The sequence below is a fragment of the Lytechinus variegatus genome, chromosome 14 (assembly GCF_018143015.1).
Source record: "Lytechinus variegatus isolate NC3 chromosome 14, Lvar_3.0, whole genome shotgun sequence".
Lineage (NCBI taxonomy): Eukaryota > Metazoa > Echinodermata > Echinoidea > Temnopleuroida > Toxopneustidae > Lytechinus > Lytechinus variegatus.
Window position 1 is genome coordinate 7,629,323 of NC_054753.1, and position 12,353 is coordinate 7,641,675.

At 36.3% G+C, this 12,353-nt stretch overlaps 1 long non-coding RNA gene across 1 annotated transcript; it reads right to left on the bottom strand.

The window, feature by feature from the left end:
- Positions 1 to 7,338: 7,338 nt before the first annotated feature.
- LOC121427189 lies at positions 7,339 to 8,171 on the bottom strand. The gene is made up of 2 exons (XR_005971679.1): positions 7,705 to 8,171; positions 7,339 to 7,646 (listed from the first exon to the last, which is right to left on the bottom strand). It is a non-coding gene; the product is annotated as an uncharacterized LOC121427189 (long non-coding RNA).
- Between the last annotated feature and the right edge of the window lie 4,182 nt (positions 8,172 to 12,353).

Here is a 12,353-nt window from a genome sequence, read left to right on the forward strand (position 1 = left end):
CTTATTAATTATACCAATATTACGAGATAATATTTTGCTCACATGAAGAACGTGGGGTTTCCAAGAAAGTTTATTATCAACTATAATTCCTAAAAATTTAATTTGGGAAACACATTGTAAAGGTGTATCATCAAAGATAATGTCAGAAGGTAAAGATTCAATAGAATTACTAAATATCATATATTTGGTTTTGTTTAAATTAAGAGATAGTTTATTGGCGCGTATCCATTGAGTCAAATTTAGCAGTTCTAAATTCATGATCTGAACTAGAGTTTGAGGGTTTCTGTGAGCAAAAAATACATTGGAATCATCTGCAAAAAGAATGAAAGAAAGAATGTCAGATGATCTATGAAAATCGTTAATGTAAATAATGAATAAAAGAGGCCCTAATATACTACCTTGTGGGACACCACAATTAATGTCATGTTGATCAGAGATGTGATTATTTAAATAAACATATTGTTTTCTATTTTTAAGGTAATTCCTGAACCACTCCAAGGCAATTCCACGTATTCCATAATGAGAAAGCTTGTAAAGTAAAATGTCGTGGTTAATAGTGTCAAATGCCTTGGAGAAGTCCAGGAATATACCAATTAGATGCGAATGATCATCTAAAGAATGGGCTACTTTATGCACAAAATTTAAAAGAGCGTGGATAGTGCTATGTTTTTGTCTAAAACCAAATTGGAAGTTAGTGAATATATTATTGATTTTAAGAAATTTAGTTGTTCTAATAAAAATTAATCTCTCTAAAATCTTAGAAAGAGAAGAGAGTAAGGATATAGGACGGTAATTACCAGCATCAAGCTCGTCTCCCTTTTTAAATAAGGGAATAACTTTCGCAATTTTCATTTGTTTAGGAAAAATACCACTTAATATAGATTTATTTAATATATGTGTCAAGGGCTCAACAATAGACGATATGGTTCCTTTTAATATAAAATTACTTATGTCATCATGACCAGCACTGTGTTTATTATTTAAGGAGGAAACAATATCGGTCACTTCATAAATAGTAGTCGGATAGAAGAAAATGGAATTGGCATTAGGTTGTCCCAGGAATTTAGAAAAATGCTTATTGGATTGTGGAATTTTTTGTGCCAAATTTTCCCCTATCGTAGAAAAGTAAGAATTCAAAACATTGGCGATTTCTGTGGGATCTTCTATATTCCGATTATTAAATCTTATTTTAGTAATATTTGATTTCTTTTTTGAAATATTCAAAGCTTGCTTAATAACTTTCCATGTGTTTTTCATATCATGTTTATATTGTTCTAATTGAATCGAGTAATATTTCTTTTTTTCTGCACGCAAGACTTTTATTAATGTATTTTTATAAGAAGTATACTTAATTTTTGAATGTTCATTCTTCTTCAATTTGAATTTATAGTACAGTCGGTTTTTTTTATTAATTGAGCGCAAGAGGGAGTTAGAAATCCAGGGAAGTCTGGGTGATGTTTTATAATTAACTCGATTATCATTCTTTTTAGGAATATGATCATCTAGATGTTTTTTAAATATACTTAAAAAATTGCCTAAAGATAAATCAACATCGTCAGTGTTATAAACGCTAGACCAGTCAACTCTATCTAAACTGACACCAAGACTAGCTAATTTTTCTGGGGTGGCCCTACGTCTAGCTGGTAGGGGATATACTTTATTTAAGGAACATTTAAGATTGAAAAATGACATAATTGGATAATGATCAGTAATATCAGAAAGGACTATTAAGGATTCTGGGGGTGGTAATGAGTTACATAAAATATTGTCAAGGAGAGTGGCTGAGTGATTACTAACACGCGTAGGTTTAGAAATTAATGGCAAGAACGAGGCTGAGTAAAGTGTTTCAAGAAACTCATGTGAGAAATTGTTGTTAGCATGTTTTAATAGATCGATATTAAAATCGCCCATTACAAATACATCTTTGTTGACAAAATTCGCATTACTCAGAATAGATGTTATAAATTGAAAGAAATCATTATTATTTGAATTTGGGGGTCTATAAATAATTCCAACTATTATATTTTTGCTATGAGGAATAGAAATTTCAATAAATAGTGACTCAATAAACTCATTCATAAAATTAAGTTCGTTTAGGACAGTGAATTCAAAATTAATGGAAAGATAAAGTGCTACGCCCCCACCCAACTTTTTTGATCTGTTATTAACAATGAAGTCATATCCATCTATTGCATAAGGTAAATTTGTGTCAGTGGAAAGCCAAGTTTCGGTCAAGCCAATAACTGAAAAAGAATGTTTATTTTGGTTGTCTAAAAGAATCTGAAGTTCTTCAAAATGTTTACTTATGCTTCTGATATTCATATGCAGTAAGGAAAATGAGTTTTTAGAAAATGTTTTTGTTACTTCTTTTAATTGTAATTGAGTAATATATTTCGAGGAGGGAATTGGAAGTGAACATTGATTAGAATCATTGGCATAATTTAACTCCTCAGATGATAGATTAAGGTTATCTGCAAAATTATTATCATATGAGGCAGAAGAGGTATCAATGTCACTGGATTCTCTATCAGATGAATCATTATCATAAAAATTGACAGATGAGTTATTTGTATCAGCCATTTAAAAATTTATCAAAACAGGAGAAGCATAAAACATGAATAAATTGTGAGGAAGATGGAATAATCCAGCACTTAAGCAGCATCTCAGCAAGCATCTGAAGAAAGGAAAAATGGAGATAGTCAGGCAAGAAGACAGATACAAACACAACACTGAACAAACATGAAATACTCTCATTTAGAAAAAAGTAACAAACGAAAACAGAAATAGTATCTCTCATCTTTAGAGATGTATCATGCGGTGCTCCAGCTTGAAAATAAATGAACTGAATTACGCTTACATGGAATAAAATAATAAGCAATTAACATCTACTAAAAAATAGAAAAAGGATCCGAGTTTGTCAAAAAGAGAAAAGGTGAAAAATGAACAACAAAAATGGGAAAGCAAGCATGTACAAATACGAATAATACAAGCGAATACAGGACAAAGGCGAATATCTGCAATATATATAAAGATATGCGATAGAATATCAATTATGAAATTAACATGCAATGGGAAGCTATGCAAGAAAATATAAGCATATTCAGTAAATGAATAGGGGATACAACATCATTAGACAAATAGCAAGTGAATATTAAAGCGTATACCGAATGAAACAAGCAAAAAATAGGTTAAAAAATAAATAAATAATAATAAATAAGCAAAATATATATGTATATAATAAAGAAAAATAAGAAACGTAGATTGGGGAAAACATGCAAATTATTGTAACGGATCAAGCATTAAAAGAAATACAGTGGGAATAACAGTGAAGATTGGGGTTAATCGGTAGCAAGATAATTAACTGAGCAGGCATGCATAAAGTAGAATACAGCAAAATGGAAAAGATAAGCATGCATGAATAAACAAGACTCTTATTCACTGATAAACAACTAACATAACACCTTACCTCAAGGTCTTGTTAAGGAATCCCTGTCAAGAAGGGGTTTTTGTACTATAGTACAAAATAATCTATTGATTCCCATCAGAATAAAAAGGGGAAAAGACATACACTGTAAGCATTCATTAGTAGCAAACAGAATTTAAACAATATATTCAGGAATGCAAGTAATGGAGAACAAAAATAGGGGATGTGTGTATCGATCAGAATATATGTACAGAAACTTGGCGCCAAAATTATAATCACGGGTAAAATGACTGATTATCTTCTTATCTCCACTGACAATGATTCCTGGAGATAGAGAACTACAAGAGAGCATGTTGGCTATAATGAATACTTGAGTTTGAATAGTGGAAGGTTGAGCAACTTATAAGATCAGGGAAACAATGCAGTATAATGTTAAGTACAGAAGGGGAAAGCATTTGGGTAATGAAGTTGTTTTGATAGTAAGATCAATAGATCACGAATACAAAGAATACTATAAGGTTTTGTTTAATAGCTGAATTCCAATAATACAGTGAAGCAAGACACTGAAGGATGGGTAAAACGATGAAGCCAATGAACTAAACATATATTTCAGGAATTTGTTGAACTTAAACAATAATATCCTGTAATGAAAACCATGATTTGCGACGTATGGCGCGAAAGCAAGATAGGGGAAAGACATGGTCCTCTTAAAACTCGAGTAAGGATACAAACAGTAATTAAATTATGGAAATAAACATCGGAAGGGAGGGGGAGGAAGGATTATCAATTAAATGCTCAGAGAAATAGGGATAAGTGGTCAAAATCATTTATCTTATCAGATAATGGGTTATTTTAGCATAATAGGTAAATTGAAATAAACAGAAATTTAAGTATAAAAATATAAGTTTTCAGCTATATATAACAACAATTTTCTGCTTTTTAATTTATTAAAAATTCTGTGAATAAGATATTCTAAATAATAAACAACCTAAAAGCTTGACCATGCAGGGGCATTGTACGATAACCAATGCTTGATTTTTTTCTCTCTCTTCTTTTCTTCTCTTTTTCATTTAAAAGAGAATCAGGCCAAAGAATGGCTTGCCACTGCAGGTGAACCGAAAGAAAAGAATGTGCTTATACAAATCAACATACAAATAATTAGCATAATTACCATGGAAGCAGAGCAGAAGGTTGCATGTATGAGTAATCATACACAGGTATCAATTAAAGACCTACAATAGTTTTGCTCAGAATAGATGTTGATCTCTTATACAAATCTCGCCATAAGTGTGTAGTAATGACAGATGATCTATTCATCAGTTTACTGTACAAAACAAGGCATATGAAGGAATATGAGTAATATAAATAAAATTGATGGGCTTAAAATTCATATACATTCAGTTTTGCCTGTAAAGTTTAATTGAGAGATCAATGACACCCTTACACAACCTACAACAGGAACTTGTTCTATGAATAGAAAATATATAATAAGACTAGTGACTAGGAACATTAAAGCAATTTGGTAAACAATAATTAACGTTTAAAATCAATCTACTTTCAGTAAGAGTTTGTCAACCAGATAGATAGCTAGATTTTCGCTGACTTTATCTTTTCCTTCAGCTTTTTTTTTCTTTTTAATTCATTTTCTTCTTAATTACATTCAATTTTCGTTATGACTTCAATTCGTAAAATAATCATATATGTATACCGCATTATGACGGATGTGTATACAATAAACAAGTTTAACACAGGGTGAAATAAAGGTTGAATCGTAAAGCTATTAAGCTTTATGGTTGAATTGTAAGTCATATTTGTACTGATATCAAAAGAAATTCTTGTTTTATCTAAAATTAAATTCATGACGAGATTATGACTGAGGATTAGAGACTTGCCTCTTTAGTGTCTATGCGCTACGCTGTCCAGGTGGTCCAGGCAGTACTCGGAGAACCGTCACGACCGCGTTTCCGCGTTTGCAGGGTAATTTTGGATCCGATCAATTTTATCCTCGTTGAAACATGTTCCTCGTGGCGAAGCTTGTATGCAATAGTAGCGAGTCGTCCCCTTTCCCGCTTAAGTTTCTGCGGTAGATCGGTACGAATAGACACGCGGGCATACTCCGGGTTGCAGGTCTCTCTGGCTGCAGGATCTGTCTGCTGCTGACGCGGCTGAAACTCATACGCACGTAGAAGGCGGTCCCGGTCCAGCATCGAAGCGAAGCGAATTATGATGGGGCAGGGTTCGCCATTTCGTTGACTCTCGGGGTGTTTGCTGCGCTGAGTCGAACCAGGCAAACGATGAGCGTTGACAATGGGGATCCTAGCGGCAGTATCGGGGGTGATTTTCAAGAAGTTAGCCAACAAGTCACGGGTGGTAGCAATAATATCCTCATTTTGTTTGTCTGGCAATCCATATACTAATAAGTTCTGCTTCCTTTGATGAATTTCCATTTGAATCAGCTTCTCCTCAATTTCGTCTTCGTTTCTTTTAATTTCTTTTTTTAGTGATGGAATCTCATTCATCTCAATCGCGGCGATTCTGTTGTCTGTAAAATTAATACTCGCTTCCAGATCTGAAATGTCCTTTTTTGTCTGCGTTAAATCGGCTTTAATTCCGTTTAATTCACCGATGACAGAATCTAGTTTTCCATTGATGAGTTGCGAATTGCTGGCAAACATATCCTTAATCTCTTTCCTCAATTCAGCTATGCAGGTAAGTACTCTATCAGAGCCCCCTTCGACTAGTATGGATTCGCTGGCTCCACTGGCGCCACTCAGGTCGATGGTAGAGGTGGAGTCATTTGCCGCGGCACGCTGTTCCGGGGCCGTATCGCTAGTGGTCGTACTCGCGTTCGGTGCTTGTTCAGTGCTTGGTGCGGCGGCCATGTTTTCTGGTTTCTGGCTCAGTTTTGATTTCTTTTTCGTGTCCAATTTCTTACTTTCCTGTATACGGCGAAGATTGTATGCAGAATCCCTTGTTGACTTATTCATTGCTCATTAAGATGAAGGGTACATGAGCGTATATGGGCGTAATTCTCACAATAGTTTGATGAAATTCGGGAGCTCGCAACTGAAACGTCCGTTCGCTACGATGTCATTCTATATAGTCTTTGTAGTCGAAGAAAACCCAAATAACACCCCTAAATTCATTTTAAAAATATATGAACGATAATTTTCATGGAGTATTCGCAAGTTGTCCGATTGTCCTAGTCCTTGAATTTACCACTCGTGACGTTGTCCTAAATGTCTCCGGTTCTGCCCTAATACGATCTGCATGCTGTCCGCATCGAACGCCGACAAATTTATTTAGATAATATTGTCGTAGGACAGTCCCAGGAATGTCCTACGACAATACGCAGACAGTCCTGGTTGTGTCTATAGGACAAGATCATTTGCGTAATCTTTTACGGAATTTGGTTGCGGACAGCATGCCGAAATGACAAAAGTAGCTTCCGTAACCCTTCCTGGTCTTGTCCGCGCCCTAGTGGAAAACCGCCTTTACTGATATAGTCTAGATGATCGGTGCAAAAAATAATAAGAATTGTTCAGATTATGGTAAAAGCATGAAATTTGGCTGACAGGTAGAGAAAATAGTGCTGAACATTTTTAGCAGGGGGTGCCAACCTGACCTCTTCTCGTATAGCAACAGTTGCTAGGTAACATATTTACCTTGACAACCACCATTTTTGGGGGTGTTATCTACATTTCAAAAACTATATTTTGACTTCGAAGCTCCCATTTTACAATCACATATCAAGAAACATTCCAACCATGTATAGCAACAGTTGCTAAGCAACACATTTTCCATAGCAACTATAGATAATATTACTTAATACAATATCTAGACGTGATGTTTGAATGAATAATCTTCTCTAGGTAACAAACCTAATTTCGATATACATAATTTTACTATTTTTGCATACTTTTTACTCACACATGACAAAGCTAACACACAGACAAGAATCATCATTGGGTCATTGAATGTGCAGATAGGATCTCTCTTGTTTTGAAACTGAAACAGGGTATTGCAGTAGATGTAGCATGGAACACTCGGAAAAACACCGAACCTTGAGGGAAAAGGGAAGCTGAAATTTTATTGACATTAACTAATCGCTCACAATTAAATGACAAACCTTCTTGGGAAGTAATGGCGAGTAATGCATACGCACTTGTCAGTGAAATTATGATATCATATTGACTGACTTGAATATATATGTACAGTAGACCTGAAACAGCCTCAAGAATCATTTCCTGTGTATGCACTGTAGAGCATGTACAGTAGACCTGAAACAGCCTCAAGAATCATTTCCTGTATATGCACTGCAGAGCATGTGCAGTAGACCTGAAACAGCTCAAGCATCATTGTCTGTATGTATGTTACGCCTTTTTTTATTTGATTATAATGCTGGAAAGTTGAGTCATTTATTTTGCAACAGTTTCTACCTAGATAATGACGAAAAAATATTTAAATAATGTACAACTGTGCAGTTTCCAGTAGTTTAGGACTTTGTGCACCATTCTAGCGAATGAATAGAACGTACATTTTATGTGTCGCACATGCCTTCACAGAGTTGGGCATATATCTAGTCCAAAATTTAGGTTAAGACTGTCTGGATTGATTATAAGTCGGTAAAAGCAAAACCACTGTAAAGCATGCATTATGCTCGACAAAGAATATTAGAGGCAACAGAGGAATACATCAAAAAAGTTACAGCCATCATCATCTTCGGTGTAACAATGAATTGTTCGTCAATCAGAGTGTGAGAGACATTTCTCCTCATTATATAAGGTGATAGTGCAATCAGCAAATTCATTTTCATCTGAGTTCTGAGTTGGACATGCAAAAATGTATTGGGGGTATTTTGAAGGAAGAAGCATATAGAACTTAATGCTACTGTTCTGTGCCAGGGTTTTGTGGTCGAGTATGGATCACGTCCAGCCAACCTGGGGCCTGTTGCAGAAAGAGTTGTGTTTAAACGCAAGTCTCGAACACGGGTGCTTTATTGGCTGAAAATCAAGTTGTGCAAGATTTTTTGAGTTGCGTTTGATCGCAACTCTTTCTGCAACGGGCCCCAAATATCACAAGTGTGTCATATGGTACATCCTGCTAGATCTTTCAAGTAATGATCCATGAAGCTGCAGGATCCCAGCCAAAACACCTGCAATCGGAACTTACTGGTCAAAATCAACTTCTGCGAGAGCTTTCAAGTCATGATAGATCCCGGAGCAGCAGGATCCAGGCCAACAAGCCTGGAAACAGAACTGATGGTCGGTACAAATCAACTCTTGGGAGATCTTTCACGTGATGATAAATCCTGAAGCTGAATGATTGATCCAGGTCAAAACACCTACAACAGAACGGACAGGTCCAAATCAACTTCTGCATGGTCGAGTTGTGATAGATCAATCATGTAGCCTGGATCCGGCCAACATGACTAGAAACGGAACTGATCGGTCAAAATCAACTCTAGCATGCAGGATCTTTCACGTCATGATAGATCACAGAGCTGCAGGATTGATCCAAGTCAAAACACCTGGAGACGGAATTGACAAGTCAAAATCAACTCCTGCACATGGCATTAGGTCCAGAAACGGTATGGAAAGCTAATATGATCTTCATTGCAGGCTTCAAGAGGAGATAAACCAAGGCAGAGTTTGTTGGCTTTCAAGAACGACTACTGTCAGCTAGAGATAAAGTGGTATCCAAGCACTCAGTTTGAAAATTACTTTCTGGCGGGATTTTGGTGTTTGAAATATTTTCTAACTTAGTTGACTCAATCAATTCTTGGCGGTCATTTTAGCCACCCATGACCTCCTGGTGAGCTGTAACTGTTCTTCTCTTGTTAAATGTTGGTTTTGTGGAATTCTTTCCATGGGCATTTGTAGGTGTTATACAGGGTCTTAAAGGATGTTTATATGGCAAATACATAGCCACAAATTTCCAGAATTTCAACGGTTTCTAGACTTTTAATTCTCGATGATACAAATTCGATCAATAGACATGAGGTCTATTATCATTCAATGATAAATGGGTAACTAAATTAGTAATAACAGACATTAACAAAGTACCCTTTGCTATGAAAGACACCAAATAATTTAAATCGATGGTCGATCTTTTACATGTGTTTTTGGTAATCCAGAATTATGGTTTCCAAATGGAGAAAAATTGGTGTTAAGGTGATTTTTTTTAACATGCAGCAAGCATTACTATACCAATAATATGGAACCCATAGACATCGTCTTTGGAAATATGAACCACATAAGAATGTGTTACTGTAGAAAAAATGTTACCTAGCAACCGTTGATATGGTGCTTATTAGGTATACCTAAGGAAAAATTAATCACATGAGGAATCTATGGGCCAGATTTAATTTCTGAGCTATTCTGAGTAAATCATATTGATCATATTCATCTGAACAATGATAAACAATTTGTTGCTATGGAAAATGGTCCCTTAGAAGCCGTTGCTGTGAATACACCTGTAAATGAATCAGAACTATTGTGATACAAAGGAACATGCTTTAGGTTAAAATTCATGCAACACATCGCTCATGAAAATGTTACTTAAGCCCAATAAAGCTCAGTTACTAAGGTAAATATGTTACCTAGCAACCGTTGCTATGTTTGGCAAATTCACGTTGGCACCCCCTGCTAAAAGTGATAAGAATAACTTACTCTACCTCTGTGCCAATTTTCATGCTTTTACCATTTTCTGAACATTTTTTTCACCAATCACCTAGACTAAAACAAAAATGTGTCGATTTATTGCGCACGGATTCCAAAAGAGAGTTCCAAAGTTGTGCACCGGTAAAAATAAATGTTTTATTCAGAAGGATGGTTCTTGCTCTTGGTGGGTAAAAGAGTCCGGCGGACCTTGTTGGATAAAGATGAATATTTACATTTTTAGTGGAAATGGAATAAAAAAATATTTGGTAGCTCATTTCTATCTAAATTATACATAAGCTTTCCAAGATTATAACTATATATGTATAAATCACCGACCATCAAAATATAATGATTGTAGAAAAGTGCATTAACATGAATGTGTGTAGGAAAATCTGTATGACAAATAGTACGCAAAGCCTTTTTCTGCAAAGTTTAAATGCGGTAGAATCAAAGTTGAATACAAATTAAATAATATACGGGTGGGGAAGAAAATTTTTACTTTACTTATGATACTAATATTTCTTAACAATATTTTACAAATGTGATCTACGTGTTCCTTCCGGATAAATTGTTGTCAATTGTTGATTAGTCATAACTTATGATAAAAAGATTGTAATCTTTCAAACTAAATATTTTGTTTTTGCTTTCAGCGAATTCCTTGAGATCTCAAAACAATAATTTAGATTGTACATCAGGGAAAGGGATAAAATCGAAATAAAACCCAGGAGTATCTTGTTCGGGAGAAGGTCGGAGCAATTTACCAGCAGGACTTCTGTCAAGGCGGGCACTACACCAAACTTTCCTCCGCCCTTACTCAGACCAAAAAAAGCTATAGGGCGTGCTAGGATAATATCTTTTGAATCTTAATCCATTCATAATAAAACATTACTCCGAACGAGGAATCCACATCTGAACGAGGCTTTTGCGTAAAACGAGTAATCCAGCTCTGTTAGCGCGTGTCACTTATAGACGCAGGGCAAACTCGGATCAGATCCGAGATCTGTATACCGTTTTCAGTAACTCAGGGATTTGTTGGTCTGCACCCGAGGCCCGCACTGAAATAGTCCGCACCACAAGCGTTCAGTAACTACACAAGAGAGTCGATCGCGCCACTTTTACAATAACCCATCCAAATACTCGGGCAGACAAGAGACGGTGCTGGTCTTGTGCTGATGAAAGCGGCACCTGGCATGGGCGATTTTCGCCCTCGCCATTCATAAACTCAAAATTTAACGACTTAGCTCCGGAGCTGGCCCTGACCAGACAAATACCGAAAGCGGTATAAAGTAGGCGCCGTGGGCATCCTTGGAGAGATTTCACTCGGCAACGTACGGAAAATTCAAGAACAGAGAAAATTTATAGTCAAATGCCTGCCATTTATGTACAAAGCACAACCAAGAAGTCTTTGTCGAATATTGATGAGTCAAAACAGCATGTTAGTCCCTGACACTGGACAAACGACTTTATTTGCTATTTTTCATCAGCCCCAAATCTGAGGACAAAACTACTGTTCCGGTTCACCAATTTTCGACAAAGACCTCTCAGTTTTACTTTGGCATTTTACGGACATTTACAATATCTTTACTGTGTTCTCGAATCCTCCGTACATTGCGATGAGGAAAAATACCAAACGTCTGGAAGGCCAATAAGACAGTTTGGGGAGTTATAGAAGAAAAAAAAACATCCTGTGTGATCCGTGGAAAGCGGTATTGGCAGAATAATCGGGGCTGCAGAGCTTTTAAAAACCTTGCTTAGTTATGATTGGCTGAGAGGCACTGTTACCATAGTAACTGTGGGATAAAACGGTACTTAGTCGGATAAAACATCTGACAATTCCTCACATGAAACGCTCCCCTGGTCCGTGCATCTGTCGTGTTGGTGCGTGCTGCTACCCTGAAGGTTCATGTGGAATCATCAGTGGCGGATTTAGCATTTTTCCAAGAAGGGGATTTGACCGAGATATTTGACAAGCGAAAAATAAATAAATAGATAAATAAATAAATAAATAAATAAGTGAATAAAAGGGGTTGGCTCCAAATTGTAAGTAATGACTATTTTGAAAAAGAAAGTGGCGGATAAGGGGGGGGGGGTTGGTTAAGCCCCCTAACCTCCCTCCCCCGTAGATCCGCCACTTATCCTGTAAGTGTATAGTTCTCGTCTACATAGCGTGAGGGTATCGTGTTTACAGCCGTCAACGCTCGTCGAAGCTCAATCCGCGGCAAAACTCTCCCGGATGTCCCTGGATCATGCCGTGTACCATTTGATTG